General features: G+C 36.4%; 2 long non-coding RNA genes across 2 annotated transcripts in view; one reads left to right on the top strand and one right to left on the bottom strand.

The window, feature by feature from the left end:
- The window catches only part of LOC110395053, a 66,122-nt gene extending 56,558 nt beyond the window's left edge, over positions 1 to 9,564 (top strand). The window contains exon 3 of the long non-coding RNA XR_002436128.1: positions 9,383 to 9,564. This is a non-coding gene — a long non-coding RNA (uncharacterized LOC110395053). The remainder of the gene's footprint in view (positions 1 to 9,382) is intronic.
- LOC110395052 overlaps positions 5,238 to 24,290 on the bottom strand; it is a 29,996-nt gene continuing 10,943 nt past the window's right edge. The window contains exon 4 of the long non-coding RNA XR_002436127.1: positions 5,238 to 5,966. This is a non-coding gene — a long non-coding RNA (uncharacterized LOC110395052). The remainder of the gene's footprint in view (positions 5,967 to 24,290) is intronic.

Below are 24,290 nucleotides of genomic sequence, written 5' to 3'. Positions count from 1 at the left end.
GACAAGCCCTGAAAGATAACATAAAATAAATAACATAAAAGATAATTCCCTCTAATTAATTTCAAAAAGTCCTCCTATCTCTAAAACAAATACTTTCTCTCACTGCAATAACATAGGATGAAGGTATTATTTTTTCATCCATTAAAATGCAATTCATTACTCTAGAGTAAAAAAAAAGCAAACAAAGAAATAAACAAAACTGTACAGGAGTAAAACCCAACAAGATACATCTTTGTCCTTCTATCTTTTATGGTCACCCTCAGTTTAGCATTCTTTGTGAAGTACTTGAGCTTACAATCCATGTATCCAGATCTGGTGTATCTCCTCTAGCTTGGTCAACCCTCACCTGCTTTGTCCAGCCATTACAGACTGCTTTTTCTGTCCTATCAGCGTGAGACTGTACTTCTCCAGTCTGTTGATTATTCATATTAAAGATCCTCTCTTCTCTTAGCCAAGAGCCAGTGAAGGAGAAACCAAGAACAAAGGAGATCCTTCTGTTATTACCAATACGGCCATATCCCTACCCTATGCCACCTCCACAATTTCCTGAGAGGAGCAGCTGCTAGGCTAATTTTGTTTCGTTCCCATTCCGGATGGGAACACTCAGGCTTATTTTTGTACAGGATATCTGTAGGAACTCCACACAGTATGCAAAATCACTGTTGCGCATATACAAACTGAAGTTTTCAGAAGTACCAACTTAAGTGCAATGTTCATGGAATAGCAGAATTTACCCCTCACTCCTACACCAGACAGCTCTCTGATCTTCATGTCCATGCCACAAAGCTGTATGTGTGTATTTAAAAGAAAACAAAATATTCTTGGTTTTATTACAGATGAAAAATAATGTGATTTCCTTAAGCTAATTAGAAGAAACATTTTGATCATTTTGCTGAAACTTTCCAAAAAGCTAGCCTCAGGAAGAAACTCAGCCTTCCTATTCCTCCTAAACAATTAAATTTTGGTAGACTCGTAAACAACTGAAACACCTTCCTAATAAAGCAGCCTATTTTTTTTGTATTGCTTATAGGCAGTTGCTATCATTTTAATTAGATATATGCATGTATGATTTATATGTCATGTATACTGCATGTGTAGTTTCTAAAACAAGACTAAGTGATCTTCTAATATACAAACACCATCATTTTTATTCTTGAACTGTCTTTGCAACTGATTTCCTTCAAACACTGAATCATCTAAATAATTTTAGTTTTGACAATTATATAACACTTTAAATCTTCAAAACAAAATGCAAATTGTAATGTTTGATATTCTGAATAAAATAAATGTAATACCATATAGAAAAGGAGTCAATTCCTGGAGAAATGAGAAATGCAAGGTTAATTGATGCCTGCACAAACATCAAAGTAACAAAGGCAAAAAGTATGAAATAGCTTTGAAAATAGAATAGATTTACACTGTGTTCTTCACTATCTAAGTCAGAGAGAACAAAACCATACTTTACCGAAATTCATGATACTTGTTTTTCTCACTGTGTATCTTTTATCGTAGATCTGTTTCACATGTGCAGAAAAGGATCTAATTGAACAGGAAAATGTTACTGTTCTTGCAACAAAGCTTTTAGTGTCTTCAGTAAATAGCCACTCTCCAGGAAATATATTGATCTGTGTACTGAACCTCTTTGTGGATTGCTTGCAAAAGTTCATGTCAAGTCATTTTCTATGTTTATTATTTACTCCTAATAACATTGACAAACCCATTAGGTGCTGACAGTTGTAAAGTTTTTCAGATGAGAAATTCTTAGCCCTTTCTCGATGTAGATAAAGGTTACAAGACCCATTTAATGGGATTAATTTGATCTCTAATTAGTAATAAACGTAAAACTTCAGTAGATTTGACAAAAAAGAAATAAAGTCATTAACTCAGTCATCAGTATGCCTAAGAAAGCTAGATGGGAATTCAAGGTAGCCTGAAGTTTTGGGATGACCTCCATTAAAAACAATCTTAATACTATATTGAGAAAGAAGAAAAGAAGAAAGATAACTCTTTTTGGTTTTTGATCTTTAAGAGCTGTTATTGTATTCCTGCAAAATTCAGGTCAATTTTCCAAGGCATCCCAAGTTAGCTCATTTAAAATGCTAATACTGTTTTTGGAAATTAACTGTGAATTCAAGTCCTGATTTCCAGGAAAAAGAAACAAATAATGTGACATCAGATAAAAAAGAATAATAGTTACTTTCTCTGGTTTTTGCTAACTCAAAACCACTCATGCCTAGCTCTGTGGCTTTGATTCTGTCTCCTTTTTAATTTTTTTTCAAAGCAGCAAATATTTTTGGCTATTGGTAAGCAAACAAAATCAACTACAACAAACTATTCATTTCCCACATCATTTTTACAATCAAATGAAAGATAACATCATTACATTTTGAAACTTTTCATATGGAAAAGAGTGAATTTCATAAAAATTACTGAGATTAGTCCCAGTAAAGGCAATGGGAATGATCACTTACATACTTAGATTCAATGCATACCTGGAATCACACTGATGAATAAGAAACAGATGCAGGGAAACAAAGATATTTAGATATGTAGATACTTTTTACCTTGTAAAAAAAAAAAAAAAAAAAAAACAACTTTGAAACAAATAGGAGATAGAATGATAATTGAAATACATGCTGATAAATTTATTTTCATGAAAGACAAAAAACAGAAAATAAAATAGGAAAATAGAAAAGAGAAAAAAAAGAAAAAAAGAAAATGGTCAAATACATGCTTATTTGTTTTTGTTTTTAATTTAAAAATCCTGTTTCTCATTTCACCATGATGAATGATTTTCAATGTTCTCTTCCATATCCTCACTGGCAGGTATGATTTCAAGGCCTGCTCCATAGACAGCGCTATCACAAAGAGCTTACTTCTAAAAAAAAAATATATATATATATATATATATATATGGATATATTTGGGGTAAATATGTAGGTCACTTTGAAAGTAATTTATTTCCTTGGAAACAACAACAGATACAAAGAGCACAATAGCACTACTTGAGAGAGAAAATTCTCAGCTACAAGATGTTATTTTTCAACAGTGACCACCATTAGCTATGCTTTTCTGCCAGTGATGAATGAGAGCTCTACGTTCTGTAGTGTTACAGCTATGCATGGCCCTCCAGAACATGGCTTGTCCTTCATATCACTGTTGCCACTGCTGAAACACACTACCCACCGCTTCACTGTACTCACATCCCGTTTGGTCTCTGTAAATGTTCAGCAAGCACTGATGAAAGGCAGTGGGTGCCATTTTTTCTACAGGGAGGAATTCAGTGACACACTTTTGATTAATCCACAATTCTATGTCAGACACCATTTTGTCAGACTGCCTCCTACTTCCATCTGATGCACGGCAATAAAATTTAATGGAATATTGATGGGAAGGTTCAACTGCTGCTGCCATACCACCAGCATCCACCTCTGTTGTCGTGGGCCAGCATAATACAATAGGAGGCATTACTTTTGGAGCAGCCTTTGTATATTGAAAGGTGTATCATGGATCTGCAGATTCTTTTATTTATTGTAACATAATACAATTCTCTCATGAATATACAGAAAGTTATGGAATGAAAAAAATTGCTATCCTTACGTATCCATACACTAAATAGTATCAAACCTCACTCTGGCCCAAAGTGCACATAGGACTTCACCAACCTTCAGTAAATCATAAAGGCCCAAGAATAGCAATGCAAATCTGTCTTCCATGTACACAATCCAGTGAGACTGCAACATTACGAGGATAGTTTTGTTTGCACACAGAAATAGCTTCAGATAATGAAAATGTCACCAGTATTGCAGGGGTCTCCTCTACGCACTCCACCAGGTGGAATTCAGAACAACTTAATGATCCATAGTTGCTCTCAGTAGATTTCAAAATGCAAATTGACTTATGTTTCTTTAAGGCAGGCAGAAAAAAAAATATTTTCAGTCTCATGAGATGCTTATTTTTATTCTCAACTGGAGACAAAGCGCATAGTCATGCATATAAATAAAAGTCTCTTAATCTTAGAAAAAGCATAGCACCGTTATGCTTCATAGTTTTTATTTTATGATCACCTTGAGATTCACAAAAAGTAAAGAGAATATTTCAAGGAAACTCCTCTAGAGTAGAGAATAAATGAAGCTGGTTATGCAGATTAGGAAAAATTTACTCCAGAAGGACTGCACAGTGTTTTATTGCAGTCAGTTTAATGGGACTTAAGTGACTGACATGGATTTAGCTTTTATTTTTAACCCCAAAACAAAAGTTGAATTTCAGATACAGGATGTTTTTATCTAGAAGGCTGCCCATGTCACTCTGAAAAACAATGACATAGTAAGCTGCTTGCTGGAGAAAAAAAAAAAAAGAGCGATCAAAGTTGTTGTCCTGAAGAGCTGGGACAAGAATTACTTGATTTGGAGCGTAGGGAAAGGAATAATTTAAATGGATGCTGCAAACTCTACTGCAGCCTCTGACAGGTCTTTCGTTTCTTTCTCGCTGGTATCTGATCTTGTTTGCTTCTCATCATTCTGGTTTGAAAATGAAGTCCTAGCCTAAGCTTATTCTGTATGCTGTGGCTGGGAAATCATTCTCTTGTTATTGTTTGTCCTGAGTCTTTGCTGCTCTGAAGACAGAGAGACATTCCAGAATGTAGAATCACCCTTTGAAAAAATAGGTACTGGGGCTTAGTTTGGGTCTGTTTTCACACTAGGGGCCTGCTCCAAAACTCCTTCATTAGAGAGTTGTAAAGTAATTCTATAAATACAATTCTCAGACAGCTCTCCTGCTTAGGGTGGATTAAATCTCACAAAGAGTAATTTTTAGATGTAGGAGCTGTCTCCGTTGAAAGTCCTAAGCTTAGAGCACATGCAGCAAAAGAACCCAGTACCAGTCGTGCATATGCGTTAAAGAAGTTCAAGATCAGAGTTTGAATAAAAATAGACTTATGGAAATAACTGTTCACTACTACTGTTATCAACAGATAGTCACTGTTAAGTACTGATTACAAAACACTAATATTGTTTCTTTCTAGCACCATTCTAAAATAATCATTCAGATTGCAGTCTACTTTCTGACCAACCACTGCTATCTTAATTCTTTCTGCCCCAAGTAATCACTCTGTTTGGGCTGACAAAGTACATAAAAATGTTTCAGGTAGAATGATACAGACATCCAAGGCTGATACAGATGATAGTAAACATCTTCTTTATTGAAAAAAAAAAAAAAAAAAGATTATATTTCCTTATTCCACTCCTCTCGACATTGTCTGTCGCAAGGACTTAAGTCCTTGAGAGTGATTTTGTTAATGTTGCTTTGGTTGGTTTGTTTTTCCATTTCTAGCTTCTAGTGTTCAGAACAGCGTGCCTAATTCAAGGGTCACTTAAACTGATGACATTTAGCATGGCATATTTTTGGAAAATTGTACTAATGCTCAACTAACACCCTGGTAGGTATTTTATTCACAATCAGCTATGAGGACATCAGCTATTATCTAAGGATAAAGGTGTAATACATTTTCTAAGCATCTTAATTTTGTAACTTTCTCCTGAAGCAAGAATGTTACCCAAGAACACTTTCAGTAAAAGTATGAGTGTGTTTTGATGTTATATATACACACATATAAAGATGTATATGTTTCACAGAAGCTTTCACAATTCAGAGTGCAGAATCTATTTGCAATTAGTCTTTTCCCACTGCTTTTGTTTTCCACATTAATTCACAGATATAAGCAACTACATAATGTCTTGCCATTAGTAAGAAGGCAATCAGTCATTATATGAGAATTTCTTATAGAATTTCGCAGCCAAATCTGTTTCATGTAACTCAGCCCTTCAGAAAACTTGAAGAACAGCAACAATTGCTACAGTGGAAGCAGAAGAACAAGAATGGAAGCAACTTTCATCTTTCTGACTCATTAACTCTGAAATGAGGAGATATCGTGATTGGTCATGAAGGTGCCTCAGAGAATCTAAAAGCTGCAAGGAAGAAACAATAATTAGTTTTCATTTTTGTGTCTTCCTTTTATTTTATCTTTTGCTTCAGGGAAACATGCCAGGAAGACTTTATTCAAAACGAACTGCATCTAAATTTCAAATAAAGCTCAAGAATAATTGTAACTTTTGTCAATTATTTGAAATAAACCTACTTTTAATTAAGTGCTCCATTATCATGTTGCCCTACGTTGATATATATACACATTTTTAAGCATTTACTACCACATGTAGGCAGGCCTGATAGTAGTTAAATACATAATATCTAACTGACAGCATCACCAGTTAGCAACTAAGATTGACTCAAAAAAATTAATCAAAATCGGCAAAATTACCAACTTCACAAATTTAAGAAAATACCTTGCCTTTAAAGCATTCAAGGGATTTGGGAGCCAAAGGAAGATCTAAGTTCAAGTGCAAAGCTTCTTTCGTTCACTAAAATTAGGGGCTTGGACTGTGCAAAAGGGCAATTCTTGAAAGTAGTCCAAAGGCAGCTCAACATTTGAAAGTTAAAACCAACAGGCACTGATAAATTTTTAAAAAGGTAGATATTCAAATCTTTGTATCCTTTTCTAGACACTTCCAGTTTTGAAAAACATGCACAGAATTTAATAAACTTTTAACATTAGACAAACCTTGATTTTTAATCATAGAATGCCTTAGGTTGATATTTAAGGTCCCTTTCATCTCTAGTTCCAACTCCTCAGCCATGAGCAGGGTTGCCATCCACTAAATCAGGCTGCCCCATCCAACCTGGCTTTGAACACCTCCGCAGATGGGCCATCCACTTTTCCGGGCAGGCTGTTACAGTGCCTCACCACCCTCCAAGTAAAAAGTTTTTTCCTAATATATATCCTAAACCTCCAGACTTTTGATTTAAAGCCATTCCTCCTTATCCTATCACTATCAGCCCATGTAAAAAGTTAATCTCCCTCCTGTTCATAAGATCATTTTAAGTTCTGAAGGGATGCAGTGAGATCTCCCTGAAGCCTTCTCTTTTCCCAGCTGAGCAAGCCCAGTTCCCTCAACCTTTCTTCCTAAGGAAGGTGCTCCAGCCCTCTGATCATCTTTGTGGCCCTCCTCTGGACCCATTCCAATATCTCCATGACTTTCTTATGCTGGGGGTCACAGAACTGAACGCAGTGCTCCAGATGGAACCTTCCATGAGCAGAGCAGAGGGGGACAACCAGCTTCCTCACCCTGCTGGCTACTCCTCTGATGCAGCCCAGGGTACTGTTGGCTTTCCAGGCTGCAAGCACACACTGCTGGCTCATGTCCAGCTTTTCATCCATTGGAATCCCCAGTTCCTTCTCCTCGGGGCTGTTCTCAATGAGTTCTTCTCCCAGTCTGTACACATCTGGAACTGTCTCAACCCAGGTGTAACACCTTGCACTTGGTATTGTTGAAACTCATTAGGTACACATGGACCCACTTTTCAAGCCCATCCAGGTCCCTCTGGGTGGCATCCTTTCCTTCTTTTGTGTCAACCACACCACTCAACTTGGTGTCATCAGCAAACTTCCTGAAGGTGCACTCCATTCCAACATCCAAGCCATTGATACAGATGTTGAAGACTACTGGTCCCAAGATGGACCCCTGGGGGACACCACTTGTGACTGGCATCCACGTGGACATAAAGCCACTGACCACTAACACTCTGACTGCAGCCATTCAACCAATTCCTTATCCACCAAACAATCCCCCCTTCAAAGCCATCTCTCCAATTAAGAGATAAGAATGTAGTGGGGGACACCATGTCAAAAGCCATATAGAATTCCAGGTAGATGACATCAGTTGCCTTCCCTTTATTCCACTGATGCTGTCACTCCATCATAGAAGGCCAGCAGATTGGTCAGGCATGACCTTCCCTTGGTGAAGTCACGCTGGCTTTCTCAGACTACCCGCTCAGCCCTCATGTGCCTTAACATGTATTCCAGGAGGATCTGTTCCATGATCATTCCAGGCACAGAGGTAACACTCACCAGACCGTAGTTCCCAGGGTTTCCCTTCCTCCATTTTTTGCAAGTGGGAATGTTTCCCATTTATTGTTAAAAAAAAAAAAAACATTTTACAAGGCATTCGAGAAAAATGTTGACTCACATCTACTGTATGTTAGCTTTAATAAAGCCATTATAGCTCAAAGACATTTAAGAAAAACACTGCAGATACTGCCCAGAACTACTGTAGCACTGAGGCAATAGAATGCCAGAGTGCCACAGCTTGACAGGCTGAAACATAACAGGCCATCTCAGATTTTGACTCGAGCAGTCCATGAGTCCCAGAGAAGACTGCATTCCTCCACAGAGTATTTTTAAATAGAGAAGTCATATGATTCTTTACTATGATAGTCAGGAACTTCTTGTCCTTCACACAGCCTCAAAGTCATATACAGACCTCATACTGTGATAGTAAACCTCGTAAGTGTAGTTTTCTCATTATTATTGCTTTTCCAGGTGGAATGTCCATCTCATTTTGAGGAACTGGGTTGGAATATTCTGCATTACAAAGTAGCATCCCCTGTGTGCCATGATCCCAGACAGCTACTCATATGTGCTACCCCACACAACAGAGGAATGGTGACAGCCCACCATTAGAACCCTTGTGAGAAGAGACATACCCTAAGTCGAAGCATCACCTTATAAACTGCTTATCTAAACAGCATTCTTAAGAATAGTTACTTCTAAACTATTTTTGCTGATAACAAAGAAAAGTTAAAGTACTGCTATGGAAAGATATAATCATTATTGGAGATGTTAGACTGAGTTTCCAAAGCAGTATAATCGGTTTAATCCTAAGTAAATAATCAGAATCTCATACTCTCCCGGGGGAACTTTCATCTTGTGTTCAAGTTACCAGAGGTAAAAGTCCTTTCTTTTCTCAAGTGCTATGTATTTCTTTTTCAGCCTTAAAAATGAATTATTGCTGGTAGTGAGTAATTAAACCAACTAATGAGATGTTACTTCAAATTACAATCCTACTTTCTTTGAACTGTTTTTGCACTAAACTTTAACGACTATATCTGGATTGTTTTCATTCCTTTTTTAACTTCAGAAGTCCATTTTTTTCCATGTGCTGCTTTTAGTTAAACTTCATCTGCAGTCATACTAAGAAATAATTAATAAAAATTTAGTTAATTTTGTTAATTGCAGGTTTACAAAACCAGAACAAATTGATGTAAAAAAAAAAGTAGATCCAGTCCATAAAATGAAAGTTACCTAATATCAGGATATTACTAAAATACAGAAAGCTATGATGTGCAGGTTCCTGTCATGTAAGAAATGGCCTAACACAGTTAACTTTAGCAGACAGGTTAATTGCATTTCTTTTGTCCAAGTACACCATTGAATGTGTTGTAAAGCCATTTAAGCGGGTTACTGACCCTTTTCTGCATTTTCTTTCAGATGCTGGTGATAAAATGATAGTGTCTGAAGTACATGCACAATCGGGTCAAGATTTGCTGTTGTGTGGACTGCTATACCGTTTTCAAAATGCCTAGAGCATTTTATGTATATAACATTGAACCAAGCAGCAGAGAAGATTTATGCAGTGCGAGGATGCTAACAATAAATGTCATATGCTTTCTAAGCAATTACATTTCTGCTGTTTTATGAGTTAATAATATGAATAAATGTCTCCTTTAACATCCAGCTCTCCTTCCTATCCTTTATACCTTGTGCTGCTTTTTGCAAACGTGACATTTATTAACATCATATGCTTTGCATATCCTCTCTCCTTCAAGGCACTGTAAGAGAAGTAGTTGAACACATCCTACCCCGTGCGTCAGTATGATACAGATAGCCACTCTCCTGCCATCACCACCATTGAGAATCTAGTGATGGAGGATCCCAAGTGATGTATTTACAAAGGTACTTTTATGCCTATGGTTATGTGTTTTGCTCTCTGGTCTTTCCTTAACCTCTATCATTTTGTGCCACAATTGCCTACTCTGAACTTGTAGGAACGCTGCTGAACTCTAGTGCACAGAAAACAGGGTTTCTCAGCAGCATTCCCTCCTTTTCATTTTCCTTTTCATTCAGCAGAGCCTTAGGAGCCCATTCTCCCACTCTGGAATTCAACCAGCCCCTGTTCTTTCACATAGAATTGCTCTTTCTCTGATCTGAAAGCAGTGGCCTCAGGGGCCCCTGAAGGCTTGTACAGTATTTCCAGTTTCAGCTGACAAGTCCAGCTCTCTTTCCTTTCTAGCCTGCATCTTTCTCTGCAAACTTCAAAGCCACTTACTCTGTTGATTTCTGCCAGCACTCTGTAAAAGGTAAAGGTAAAAGGCCAATAAGGAACCAGAATCAGAGCAAAGGGGGGTTCATGTCTGACATGAACACACATACCCCTACAACCCACCTAAATATACTCCAAAACAGACTGCTCCTCTCAACTACCACTACCTTCTTTGCTGAATCTAATCTCCATACTTTTCTGTGCGACCCATTTTCACCATGCCCAGGGCAGCAGAACAGGAAAGACTTCCTAGCACCTTCTCCCATCCTCCATTGGAGGCTGCTGTCATTTTCCAGCCTGGCAGGGAGAGCAGGAACCCCTAGGAAGTTCCTCACAGTACCACTCTAACTACAGGGAGTCCACTGAGCATGGATTTTCCATCATGTAGAAAATGGTTTTCTATAGAGAAAGCAGAGAAAGGGAAAGGGAGAAGACAGAAGGACAATTTTCTCTACAGAATGGAAGAGCAGCTCTAACGTAGGAAAGACATAGCTGTGAGGATCAAAAGAAATCCCTGTTTGTTGAAGAGGGATTTAAATTTCCAAATTGGAACATTATTTTTCGAAGGGCAGAAGAGATTGGATGCAAATTAATGCAAAGAGAAGCATGTTTACGATGCACAAAAATGAAAGAAAATCTGCAAAGTCAGATCTTTCTGCATTATTTGCAGCAATCATTTGTAAATCATCCCATTGCTGAATAGGATGTCTCCCGACTTCCAAGATTTCCTGCTTGTAAATATGTAATAAATATCTTAAAACCAGAAATAGATTAGGACACAGCTGCACCCATAGGCACAGTCAGTCTATCAGTCACTTCATTAATCCAAACTGGACTGAATCTGCTCTGTTTATGAGATTCGAGAGCATGTTACATCCAAGCTCATACACCCTGACTCTCTCCAGATCTGCATTGCACTTCTGAGTTGTTAATGAGGGTCTCAAGACCTATACAGTGACTTCTATCTTTACGAGGACAAGAGAGTGAAAGCTTAGCTGATATATACAGAAAACCTAAGGCACTCAAGATTGAATGCAATTAGACCTTGAATTACATATATTTTTATTCCACAAGTACCAGATTTCATAAATAATGGTGCGATACCAATGCAAAAATCACTTACCACATAAACCAGGTTATTTTTCACTGCTTTTTCTTTTTAAAATAATTTACAAATCAACCACCACCAAAATCAAACATAACATTTATTTTCACGCAGCACAATCACAGTCTCTTGTGTTCTTGTCACTTTTAACTCTTGTTTCTTAAGAGGTGTTTAACACTTAAGAATATCTAGGCCTGACTGACATAGATACATGAGGTTCTTCTTCACCCTTATGCCTACTCCACGAGGAATTCTAGTAACTCGGGCGGAGTTCTAGGTATCTCTTCAAACATGATAAGCTGGATCCAAAACACCGAAGAGGAAATGATTGAATATGCTACTAGAATATAAATAAGAAGGTGCAATAACCACTTTCCCTTGGTTTTCAAAGCTTGTCTTTTCAAAAGCATTTATTTCCTCTCCAAGTAAGCTTTCTACTGTAATAGTACTATACAAGACTTCTAAGAAAGTAGACTATATATAAAAACAGCGTAAAAGTCTGATTTCATCTAAACTACCTTGTTCAAATACCACTCTATAACAGAAATATGGACACAGAAGTCAATTCTCAAGCCTTGTTCTCTTTAATTTTCCCCAAACATATAAGTTCAAATTATAATCATATTTCATAAAAGTTTCATTGATGTAGCCTCTCTCTGATGTACAGGTACCTCATGAGAAATCAAGACTAATTTCATGCAGAGCCTATGAAAACATTCCTAATTTATATTCAACTCTGTATTCATCATGTGTTTCTGAAATCTATGGAATATGACTTGGTACTCTCTAATGCTACAATCTGCAGAAATGAATTACGATTCCTACTTAACCTTTGAATACAGAAATCTACATGTACAAAACAATTTAGAGGGAAAGCTATACTAACCTCTGTTTGCCTAGTATTTTCTGATCAAGTACACATCTGCATTATTGGCTGCCTTAGTGATGCAAAGACAGCATGCAACAAGCTTCTCTTATTATAAGCAGCTTAAACATTTTAAAATCACACCACTTCTTGTTCAACTTTGATACTATCTTTGCTGTGACCTGTATTTAGCTTGGTACAATGTCTTAACAACCACCTTATGTTAAATTTACTCAGAGAATGAAACATTCTAGAGGTAAGAAGCTCCATCTGCTGGATATTCAGTTGAACAGTCTTATTCCTAAGATTACAAATAGAATAAATCTTTATTAACCATCTCCCCAAGTTTAAAATCTCATTCTTTTTAGTTACTGAAAGTAATGATTTGCCAATAATATTTTTACTCAACATAATGTAGCAGAATATATTAACAGGAGTTACTGATAGGGAGCTTACTGCCTCAACTTATTTTTCATTTGATTTATTTCTAAGAAACTTTATTTTACAAACAAAATAAAGGACTGAAATTAGTTTGGACCACAAGCTGACTTAATGCCTAAAGTGCAGTTGCAAGTTCTGATAGGGAATCCACACTTCTACGTGAAAAAAGAAATATATAGGTTTTACACATAGTGAACATAAAACTCAGTCTATGTTTCAGCATGTTCCAACTAATTTCCAGAAAAAAAAAAAGCTGTTTTACTTACATGAAGATTGATGTCATTCTTCTCAGACAGAATTATATTATGAACAGTATTACAAACAGCAGCGGCCAGAGGCCCACAATAGAAGAATGGTATAAACACCAGGTACAAATGATGGCATCTTTGATAGAGAATATGGACAATATTTTTCTTATCTTACCTCACTATTCTTTTAGCCAAGCTGCAGTATCTCAAGTACATATAAATACACTTGGCAGCAATCTGGATATAACTCATGATGCCATCATCTATCAAAGATACGGTTACCATTAGAAACAAATTAAAACTCATGATTAAAGGAAAGCAAATGTTTGCAGATACGCACCTTATTTTGACAAATTAGATTTATTTCTAAAAGAATAACTCAGCTGCACTCAGCATTTAAGGTAATTGATAAATTAACTGCTGTTCTGTCTGTACAATATCTTTTGTTATATATTTTTATGTTTTTTTTTTTTTTAATTTGCTATAATAAGAATTGGAAATAAGTCTCTGAAAATTTTAATGTTGAATAATAGATAGCTTAATACTAACACTGACCACCAAGATCAAGCAATAAGGTTGCCTTTTATCCTATACTTGACACTGTTTTATAGATACATTTGCAAACAAATATTTACAGAATGCTTGAGGAACAATACACATCCTTATGTAATTGATTTTACACTACTTTTTATGCAGTATAGATTTACAGTTTTCTAGGCTTGCCAACTCAGATGTCTTTAATTTTCAAATTAGAAAAATATTTCACACTAGATCCAGGTATAAAACTGTCCTCTTCCACAGTCAGTATCTTTGCAAAATCTGTGTCATTTCCACACACCCAGAGCAAGGGATTCAAGAAATTCAAAAGTGGCAGCACTTCTCGTTATCTTCACAGTTCTCTTTCTGAGTGCACTTCATCACATCCTGGATGTGCTTATCAGAGAGATAAGGCATTGATACACTTCGCTGGCTCTCTGTTGGCTCTATGGTACATGGAATGGTCCTAAGAAAGTGTTACTGAATGTGGGATGCACATTTGTTGCTTTTGTACTCTGTACCTTTTGTTGCTGCAAAATCCAGAAAGAAAAGTAGCTTGCTACCATATCCAGAACTTTTACTGTGGAGAAAGCAAGATTCCATTAGTAGTTTCAAACAAGTCTTCTAAGAAATATCTGGCATATGTTGGTCAGCTTCACTGCCCATGACTGGTCCTTCATTTTTCCAAATCTCTATATTTATACATAGCAGACAGGGGAAATGCAGAACTTGCTTGCATTCCAGAAAGTATTGTTGAGACCCTGGCAGAGGTGAGCCAGTGTGAACCTCATGAAATTCAAGAAGGCTGAGTGCAAGATCCTACATCTCGGCTGGTGCAATCTCAAGCACAAATACAGATTGGGCAAAGAATGGACTGAGAGAAGCCCTGCAGAGAAGGATTTGGGGATTCCAGTGGATAAGAAGCTGGAGACATTAGCCAGTAGTGTGCTCGTGTAGCCTGGAAGACCAGCAGTATCCTGGGCTGCATCAGAAGAGGTGTGGTCGGCAGGGAGAGCAAGGTGATTGTCCCTCTCCAGTCTGTCCTGATGAGGGCCCATCTGGAGTTCTGCATTCAGCTGTAGGGTCTCCAACATAAGAAGGACATGGACTGTTGGAGCAGGTCTAGAAGAGGCCCATGGGAATGATCAGAGGGCTTGGAGCATCTCTCCTATGAAGAAAAATGCTCCCTATGAGGGATATGGTCTTGTTCATCCTGGAGAAAGCTCCAGGGATACCTTACAGCAGCCTTCCAGTACATAAAAAGGCAACTACAAGAAGATATAGGACTCTATCAGAGAGCATAGTAACAGAACAAGGGGTAGCAGTTTTAAATACAAGAGGATAGGTGTCAAGGAGATATTAGATTCAGATCTTGATTTTAATAACATTCGTAAACTTCCATTTGAGAAAGTTCCACCCTGGCTCAACATCAAATCCATTTCACATGAATGCCATTTTAAAGGCTTTTATTTCCTCTTGTGGCCTACTGTCTCATTTGGACTATAGTCTTTACAGACCTACCTCAGTGTTTCAGACACTCTGTGGTCTCTTTCAGTATATAACTTGCCCCTTACGAAGAGACAACTACAACTGCACAACTCGTGTCATGAAATTAAGCAAATTCAGTATCTTGGATTTCTAATTAGATTTCTCTAATACCTCAAATATTTGATGGCTGTGGCTACGTATATTTTTATTTTCCTTCCTGGGTTGAAAGAAAATTAATATGTTGACAGTCCTTCATAGAAAGAAGCTACAAGTTTTGCTCAATTCTATGTTTTACAACAGACTCTGAAAACATCTTTTCTCACGCCTAAGCTTAATTTTACTGTGACAGCAGTCCCACTGAAGGTCGTCCTATTGAGATCAACCCTATTAAGCTTGTCAGAAATAAAATAAGTTAATTAGCATTTCAGATGAGAGCCTAGAAAGATATCACATAAGGTGCTAAGCAATGGATAGACTACTTCATTGGCAGCATTTTTTTATAGTGTCAGCTGATGAACAGACTGATTTTAACTAAAAAAAATATTTTGATAGTGACACAAGGAGGCATAAAGCAAAAGAAGCTCTTGTTTCAATGCAGTACAATAAGCCACTAAACAGGCCTTCCCACAAGTAAGTCATTTCTGTGCCTTCAGAATATTTGAGACTACATGCGAGACACTGAAGACTTGTATTTAAGGCTCACAGGAATTGCATCATTAAGATGGATGTTAAGTAAATGTGAAAGTTTGTGTAGACATTATGCTTTGGGAATGAATGAGCAGCTCGTTTGGGTTTAGGTAAATCGGTTCCTGAGCTGAAATAAGTGAGTTATTTTACTATAGCTGTCCACAGAGATTCCATACTGGTTTACTGATTTAACTATTTCAGTTTAAACTTATACCATAATTCAGAGCAGCAAAACTGTTAGAAAAAAAATCCCACAACCACCAATACTAAAAGCAAATACAAAACTGAACTACAAAAAAGGATAAAAAATTAAGCCTTTCTGTGCTGCAGTTTTCTATCTGTGAAACATGCTACACTAATTCCCTATTTCTTCAAGCCTTTGTCAATCTTATTTGACAATACTGCTTACTCCTAAGTGCAAGAACCATCCTTTGTGTAATAATGCCATGCTTAGCACAAGAAGGCACCTATTTCAGAAAGAGCCTCCTGGTGCTACTGTAGTACAAGTTAGTTATGCTACAATTACGCATTGGCAACACTATCTCTACGAACAGTGAAGAACCTTAATTTACTTACCTGCTTTCAAAATGTTTCTGAAAGTGAAATGGAGTCACATAATTCTAAAGAACATGTTAATACTTATGATAAGCAAAGAAAAAAATTCTAGGGGGATTAAATCTTCTTCCTTTTTATAGAATAACATGATGAAAGATGCTGTCTCTACAAGAACAGAAAGGTAGACTAATGCTGAAAATCCTCAAATCCTTCTGAATCTTCAGTTAATTAAAATACTTAATGAAACTTTCTTGATCACACTAGCAAAGCTTTAGTTAAATTAATAAAACTTTTCAGTTACTCATAGGTACATCATATACCTATGATTTTCAGTAGAAAACAATAACCCTAATGATTAGGTTTGCCTCTGTAAACAGAGCACTTGTTTCAAAAGAAACAGATTTATTAAAGCTTCTGCTTACTAACCCTATTCTCCCTAAACACAAGCCAAGCAGTACTGCACAGCCTTCCCATAGCACAGAACCTATCTGATTGAGACTGATCATCCAAAGTACAGGGAGGTAGTTTAGGGTGCTCACTGCAGTCTTGTAAGAGTGTGAGCTCTTCTCTGCTTTTTCAGCCAAATGAAGAAATCACTTTCATATATTGTGACATTGTTATTTCAGAAATACTGCCTAGAGATTAACTGTATTTTTAAACTGAATTTGAGTCTTTCTGGAGGAAAAAAACTTTTAAAAGCAGATTAATGCAACTATGAATTGAAGTTTTAGAAACTTTAACAATCTGCTGTGTTTCACAATGCATTTTCAGAAGAATGACTTTCTTTTCTGCATATGCATGTGCTGTCAGAAAGTCTACATGCTTGAGATCTTACTAACTAAGGATGCCTTCACAACAAAGACTGCAGTTCATATGATGTTTAAGAGCAAGTCATTGCTATCACAAAACTACTTGCTGTGAGAAATAATGTAGATAGACTTACCTATATTCAAAGGAATGCAGTGGGTGATTTTAGATGATGTATTTATATTATTTCATGGGTAATTCTCATTTTATTTTCTTTCTACATTATATTTTTCTGTTGCACAGAAGTATGTATTTCATCATTACTCAAAGACATTGGTACATACTATCCTAAGACTCAGAATTTAAGAAAAACACATTTCAGAATCTGTTTTGATATTAATAGAAAAACAGTTTTGATGTAGTTTGGGCAGACTAGAATGTAAACAGAATTTTATGTGAAAAAGCTGTTTTTGAAAGACATTGTACAACTAAACAGACCAATACATAAGTGTAAACAGTATGGCTCATGAAATAATACAGGACATTCAACTTTTCTTCTCACTGTCAAAAGGAAGCTTTTATCTTACTGTTTCTCAGGACAGAAGTCCCACATTCTGTAATGGAAGAGAGCCAGGAAAGCAGTTGGAAACAGAAGGAAAGTACAGTAACAGGACAGTTTTTTGTTTGTTTTAATTGTTATTCATTTGCTGTGTTTTGTGTTTGTGGTTTTTTAACAGGATATAAGAAAGGGAACAGAAGTTGACAATATTGTTTTGAATTTTTTCCTGAAAAATTAAACAATTTTTCAATATGTTATAATACATTCAAAACAAAGAAACAGTAATTTGTAGTTCAATATTCAATTACCCATTTGCATTAAGTTTAATATTATTTTAATAACATACCTCATTCCTTTAGGTGAGGCAACAAGAGACTAGATAAAATAGAGAAAAAAAAGGCTCTTTGATGGTGTTATTGGAAATGTTGATCCATTGTATTTACTGCTGTATCATGACATAACATGCCTGACGAACTTGAGCAAAATGGCTTCCTGCAATTCATTCAAACTCATACCTGCAACTCAGACTAACCTGAGTATTTTAAATGCATACCACAATGATTACGTGAGAGTTTAGGTGAAAACTTTGAATCTAAATGTAATAATGTAAACAGATGACCTACATACAGATGCATACTACACTATTCATATTGCATATAATCAATAAAAAAATCTTTATGGGTACTATTTGACATATTAACACATTAATGAAGGTCATTTTTGGGATAATGTCTAACATGTCATAAGGGGAAAAAGTCTTCAATTTTTTTCTGCAATATTTATAGTATAATGCCTCAAACTGTTTCTTGGACAAAGTGGCTATATTCATTATGCTTGTCTGACAGGATGACAGAATTCAAGCAAGTTTCAATTTTGTGACTTAATTTAGACAACATTTATTTTGTTCCTAGAGTTTGCTGAATGGCTGATTACATTTATTCCAGCAACAGATTGTTCCAGATAGATGGAAATGTGTTTTGACCATACACTGAAGTATGAGGTCTGACAGTCTTCAGCCAAAAAAGTGACAGGCTCTAATTTGTCACCATTGAGTGGCTGCTTTTCATAACTAGCACATGTTATGATAGTTTTAGAAATTGTCAGCTGGACATAGGAATGACCTTGGCCATCAAATACACACTGAAAACTCAACACATATTGGAGGGTCCATGGGGAACCCTAGCCATATCAAAGACTATTGGGAAGATAGAGGTAGATGAGAATCAGAACAAACCAATTAGCAACTTCTGTGACCCACATAAACTACAGCTATATATTTCTCTATTAATTAGCCACCTCTTCACAGTTATAGGTTTCCCTCCTACATTATGGTCCTGACAAATTAAAGGTTGCGGAGACTTTATTGAGGAGCTTGCAAATAATTCATCATGTAGAGTAAAAACCTATGAACCTTTGATCCCTATATCAATCTCCATATAAAAGTACAAGTCTTCATCACCTATTGATTACCAGGGCTGGGAGGGTTTGTGAAGCTTGTACTAAACACTGTACTGCTGAATCTAAATTGATAACTAGTACTTTGAAACAAGCCTGCATACACCTACGAGGATTGTGATTTGCACTGATTTCCAAAGGAAACAGAGAACACAATGATAACATTAAGAACAGAGATAGAAGGCTAAAGCTAGTTAACAGAGAAAGCTAAATCAAGCACTTAGGAAAAAAAAAAAAAAAAAACCTTTGTTTATCAAACAACATTTCAGATGTTTTCCAATAATTCAAGGCTTCTTTTAAATTACTTTAATAATTCCTTGTATGCCTGTTATCAGTGGAACTAGATTGCAAAACTCCTTGATTCCTGAATTTTCCTCAAATATTGCCAGTCAAGTAAAAACTTAAGATGTAAAAATCCAGCAAAATAAAATAACATGTAAGATATTTCCATGCAGTGTTCCAGTTTGGGCAGAAGGTTGCAGTAGAAGATCAGGTTGAAATGCCCCATGAGATGTGTAGTTTTTGTTTATTATTATTATTATTTTTTTTGCTTTTTACTCCATCTTTTCCACCTAGATTAACAACTATCAAAAAATATTTTAAAATTTCAGCATGTTTTGGTGGAACAATGGTTGTTCTGAGAGACTCCCATAATTAACTGCAGCTAGGTTGATAATCTGCATCATTATCAATATGCAGTATAAATAAAAATGTTTCTATTCATTTGTATGACTTGATGTTTGGCAAAAATCATTCATGCATTATGTCAAACAATGTTTATATACGAAAGACATGCAGAACTGTAACAGAACTTTAAAATGAAAAATCATAGTTAACGATGAACACTATATATTTAGTTCTTAATAGGATTTACCAGGTTATGTGCATGTATAGATGAATAAGAATCAAAATGACATAGAATATTGGTGTTTCTGTATTAAAATCAGTAGGCCAACTTCTTCATAGTTTGGTATCAGTTATCTGAAACTAATGAGCTGGAGAACGTGATCAACTTTTAGTAAAAGTTTCTGACAAGTCATTTAGAAAAATGATTACAGTACATAACATGTTGGTAATTGCCTGATGTCAGAGAAAGTCAGCATTTTCCCAAAATAGCATCTAGTTCATGCATATTATGTTTCCTCTGTTCAATGATCAAAGGCACACAATTGCCAGAGATCATAGTAGTTGCGCTTAATTTATAACTATATGGAACTGCAACTCCTACTACAAGAACAACTTAAAGCCTTCATTGCACTGATAATCAACTAATTGCAAAACAACTGCTAATAATATAAATCCTTTCTTCTTCAGTTTCGCCTTTCATCAGATTATCTCAAAGAGATTTTAAACTAATAATTGAGGGATGCAGTCATTTTTAGGCACCTAATACAGAAAAAGGTGCAGATGGGGGAAAAAAAAAAAACAAACAAGGCTTTAATGGGCATACAGTGGGTAAGAAGCAGGAACAGCACTATTAATTCCAGCACGCTGATCTGTACCCTAGAAATTTCTGAAGTATCAGGTACTATATAGACATAAAGGCATTTTTTTTTCCCCTTTCTTTTCTTGGCCTATAGTTATGACTAACTGAAGTAAATAGAAGCTAATATAAAAAAAGACCTGGAATTTCCAGGAGCCCAAAGAGCTGAATGCACTGGGAGAATAGAACCAAAGCTAAAAGTCAGAAAGCATGAGTGTTTAAAGCGAGTTCTGAAAGATGAGCAAAGCTGAAAAGACAAACAGCTAAGGGAAGAGAGCTCTATTTTTGGAAGTTCAGAAAAATAAAATGCATCATGATATAGTCTTTTGTAGAAATTCTTAGCTGCCCTTTAGCTATCGAGGAGGTGCACACACACATCAGTTTGTGGAAGATACATGTCAGAACAACATCAGGGTAACATAACTGATTGTAGCAACTCCACTTCGGTTTCTGAACTAGCTTAAGTGTTTCTGTACTGCACCTCAGGGGCAAGCTCTGTATTTTTTGTGGTGTTAGGGCCCCTGGTCTTACTCCTGAACTCGGTGTTAACAAGTCACTGTTACTGGCATGCTTCACTTAAACAGAGCTTTACAAGATGTACTCAAATACTGTTACAATCCTCTGTAATAATAATAATACTGATAATATTTTTCCTGCAAATATTTTACTTTATAAGATAAAGAAGTAAATGTTAAAGGGGAAGTGTTCTGTCAGAATACATCGATTTCATGGGAGCTTTCTAGTATATGTTGTTGTGACTTCCTATCCTTTCCCCCCCCAATGAAGATTTCTCTGCTCTAAGCTACAGACTCATGTTTCTTTCACCTCAGTGACTATGCAAGAGGATGGAAGAGAGATTCTAGGAAAAGAAGTTAGAGTAATTTTTCTAAAAAATGGAAATCTCAAACTATGTCCTTTGGTGATCTATCTTTATAAATGCATCATTTTTTCTTGATAGAAAACTTCTAGTTCGCACATATCTTCAAGAAAAAGATTACTGTATGCTCAAAGCATCATTAGTACATTTTAATGACAAAAGGATCTAAAGACATTGGAAGAGGGCTGCTTGCTTGCTTCTCCTGTATTTGCAACATTTAAGGAAAAAAGAAAAACGTGGATTGCTAGGGATTATCAGGAAAGAAAAGTAGCACAAATCAGCATAAATTAACAACATAAACCCATAAAGTGGGCACTTTGTATATGCTGAAGCAGTTCTGACTTCCCTGTCTCAGCAAGGATACAGTTGCACTACAGCAGGATCAGAGAAGATCAACAGTAGTTGCTTAGGTAAGATTGCACATACAGGAACTTAACTGGAAAAGGGACAAACCAGGACATATTATAGCTACTAAAATAATTGTAGCTAGCTTAGAGAAGGCAAATATGAAATTGTTTACAGTATTTCCTAAAACAAAAACTAGGGAGTGTCAGATAAAATTAAATGTTCTTGGTCCAAAACAGTAATATATGCTTAAAGTTGAATTTCATCTCTACAGAATATTTCAAACACTTGAGGGTTAGTTAGACCAACTCCAAACTAGAATCAAATGCAGACTCCATCTCTGGCTCAAAACCACAATGCTTTAAGCCACACATGGCTCAAGACTGGGAAAGTTCTCAGGAGATGCAGCTTTACACTCTCAAGGTAATCAAATAGATTTTTGGTCCAGTTATGCCATGTTTACATTTGTAGTCATCATATGACCTAGAAAATTTTAAATGGTCAAGTGGCTTGGTTACCAGTTTTAAGACCAGTCTCCTAAGCATATTCCTTGCTGCACATCTAGATTTCCTCTGAAACCGAGCAGCTTATTTGTCACCTGCTTACATCTGTTTTCCACCCACAAAATGAAGAATTCTTCTGTATCACAGAGCTTTGCAACTAAATGTTTATAGCTACAAATGACTGCCATTGTGCAAATCTGTACAGCTCTAAGAAACTCCCAACTGAGGAAGAAAAATCCCTGTAAAATATGAATTTCTTCATATCTCTATAATACATAAATGCTGGACAGAGAAAACATCCAACAAATAGGATAGCTTTAGTGATGGTCTAGTTTGAGATCCTCTCTGTCATTAAAGCAACTGGCAAAACACTTTGTGACAATTTACTCCGTATTTGTCTCTGACAGATAAGAAAATCAGAAGTATTTTTTCTGACATTCCTACTCCTGCTTCTAGTGTCTCCAGTGCAGTACTGTTAACAGTAGCACATATGGAAAGAAGTGGAATTAGCAGAACAGCTACTTGCAGTCACTTTTGTACATCAGCTGCTATTTACCTCAGAATTTAAATAAGCCTAGCTGTAAAACGTGCTCTTACTGCAGTTTCTTTCATCCCCCCTCTCCTCTTGTTTCTGTTTGTTATACCTGTGATTTTGTCCTGTCTTTCGCTAATTGGGTTATGAGTTCAGAGAGTTTTCTACAGTGCTCACAAAATGGTGGTATAATGCTGCTGTCACATATAGAGCGTATAGAAGATAAACATGGCAAAGGCTAGCTTTTCTAGCCAGTCAGAAGAGAGCTTAAATACCTGCAAAACACTTCTTTTTCCATAGTCCCCCTTGATTCCACACTTGCATTCTAGAAATAGAGCTGTCAGACTGAAGTATTTGTCTATTTTTCTACTTACTCATTAGATTCAGTAACAGAAATCGCAACAAGATATTAAAACTAGGTCACCTCAAGGGCACAGTTACTTTACAGACTATTGCTTCTATTTTAGTAGCTTCTGTAGGTGAGTGGCAGTTAACTCGAAACTTGCAACACCTTCTGGAGGGAGCTGGCCTCTAAAATTGTTTTCCTAAGAATTAGTGAGTTGCCCACCTAAAGAGAGGAGGGTGTAAGGGTGGTGCAGGCTTTGATGAGTATCACTTTTGGAATCCAGGGCATCACACAAAAATGCAGAGACAGCCTTGTCATTTTACAGCACTGAACTGGTTTGCAAGATTGAAGTTTTTGAATCCAGATCTGAGCTGTCCTGGTTCATGTTAGAGGTAGAACATAAGGTAAGAAAAGTACTTAAATCTTGAACTACAAAATATTCAGGACTTAATTGTGACAATATATTTTGCTTTCTTTTGCCTTACTACTTCAGACAGTTTGCAGAAGGATAAACAGTTTGATAGTGCATTAGATGAAAACAACTGTCCTTTCTGAGCCAAAGTAGCAGGCTGAGATGAGCTGGATTTGTGCCAAGAAAACGATCCTGCTGCCTTGAATAAAAAGGAAGACAAACATACAAGAAAGAGGAAAAAAATAGGAGAGAAGTAAACATGCAGTTCATGTTTGTGATATTTACTCTTGTTTGTAACCTCACTGCTCCAACCAAGGAGCTGCTAGCCTTTTCTCACTTCAGCAGCTGCAAGCAAAATTGAGTCTGTGTCATGGTACTTACCACAGTGCATGTAGATTTTGACCAAAAGCTCGTAATAGTTTGGAATGAATATATCAAATCCATATTGAAGAGAAAACAATGAAGCAGGAAAGAAGAAAAGCACAGTAAGATAGTGGAAAGATGGCAAGAAAACAGGAGTTGGGCAGCAAAGGTTCTGAGCACATGGCCTTAAGCTTCAGCCAAGAGAAGTAAAATATATCTACTAGGCCTCTCCCAACAGAAAGCTCTTATCGTTATCTGGAATGGTACAAAGACAGTGACATTTTCTCACGTGAGGTCCCACAGGGGGGTTACAACAGCTGTGTCTTTAAAGCTTATTTACTAATACCAACAAGATACTGACTATTTGGAACACTTTCAAATTATAGACATCCAAATCAAGAGAAAGTTTCATTCTTTTTCTTTCCAAGGTAAATCTATGTCCAGTTTTGGTCTACTAATTTTCACCTTCATGCTACTATTTATTAGAACTGTGAGTTTAGGCATTTTTGCTTGTATTCATCTCCTCCC

Source organism: Numida meleagris, chromosome 2 (genome assembly GCF_002078875.1).
Source record: "Numida meleagris isolate 19003 breed g44 Domestic line chromosome 2, NumMel1.0, whole genome shotgun sequence".
Taxonomy (NCBI): Eukaryota; Metazoa; Chordata; class Aves; order Galliformes; family Numididae; genus Numida; species Numida meleagris.
Note: the sequence above shows the minus strand (reverse complement) of the source record. Positions and strands in the feature narration are given on the sequence as shown.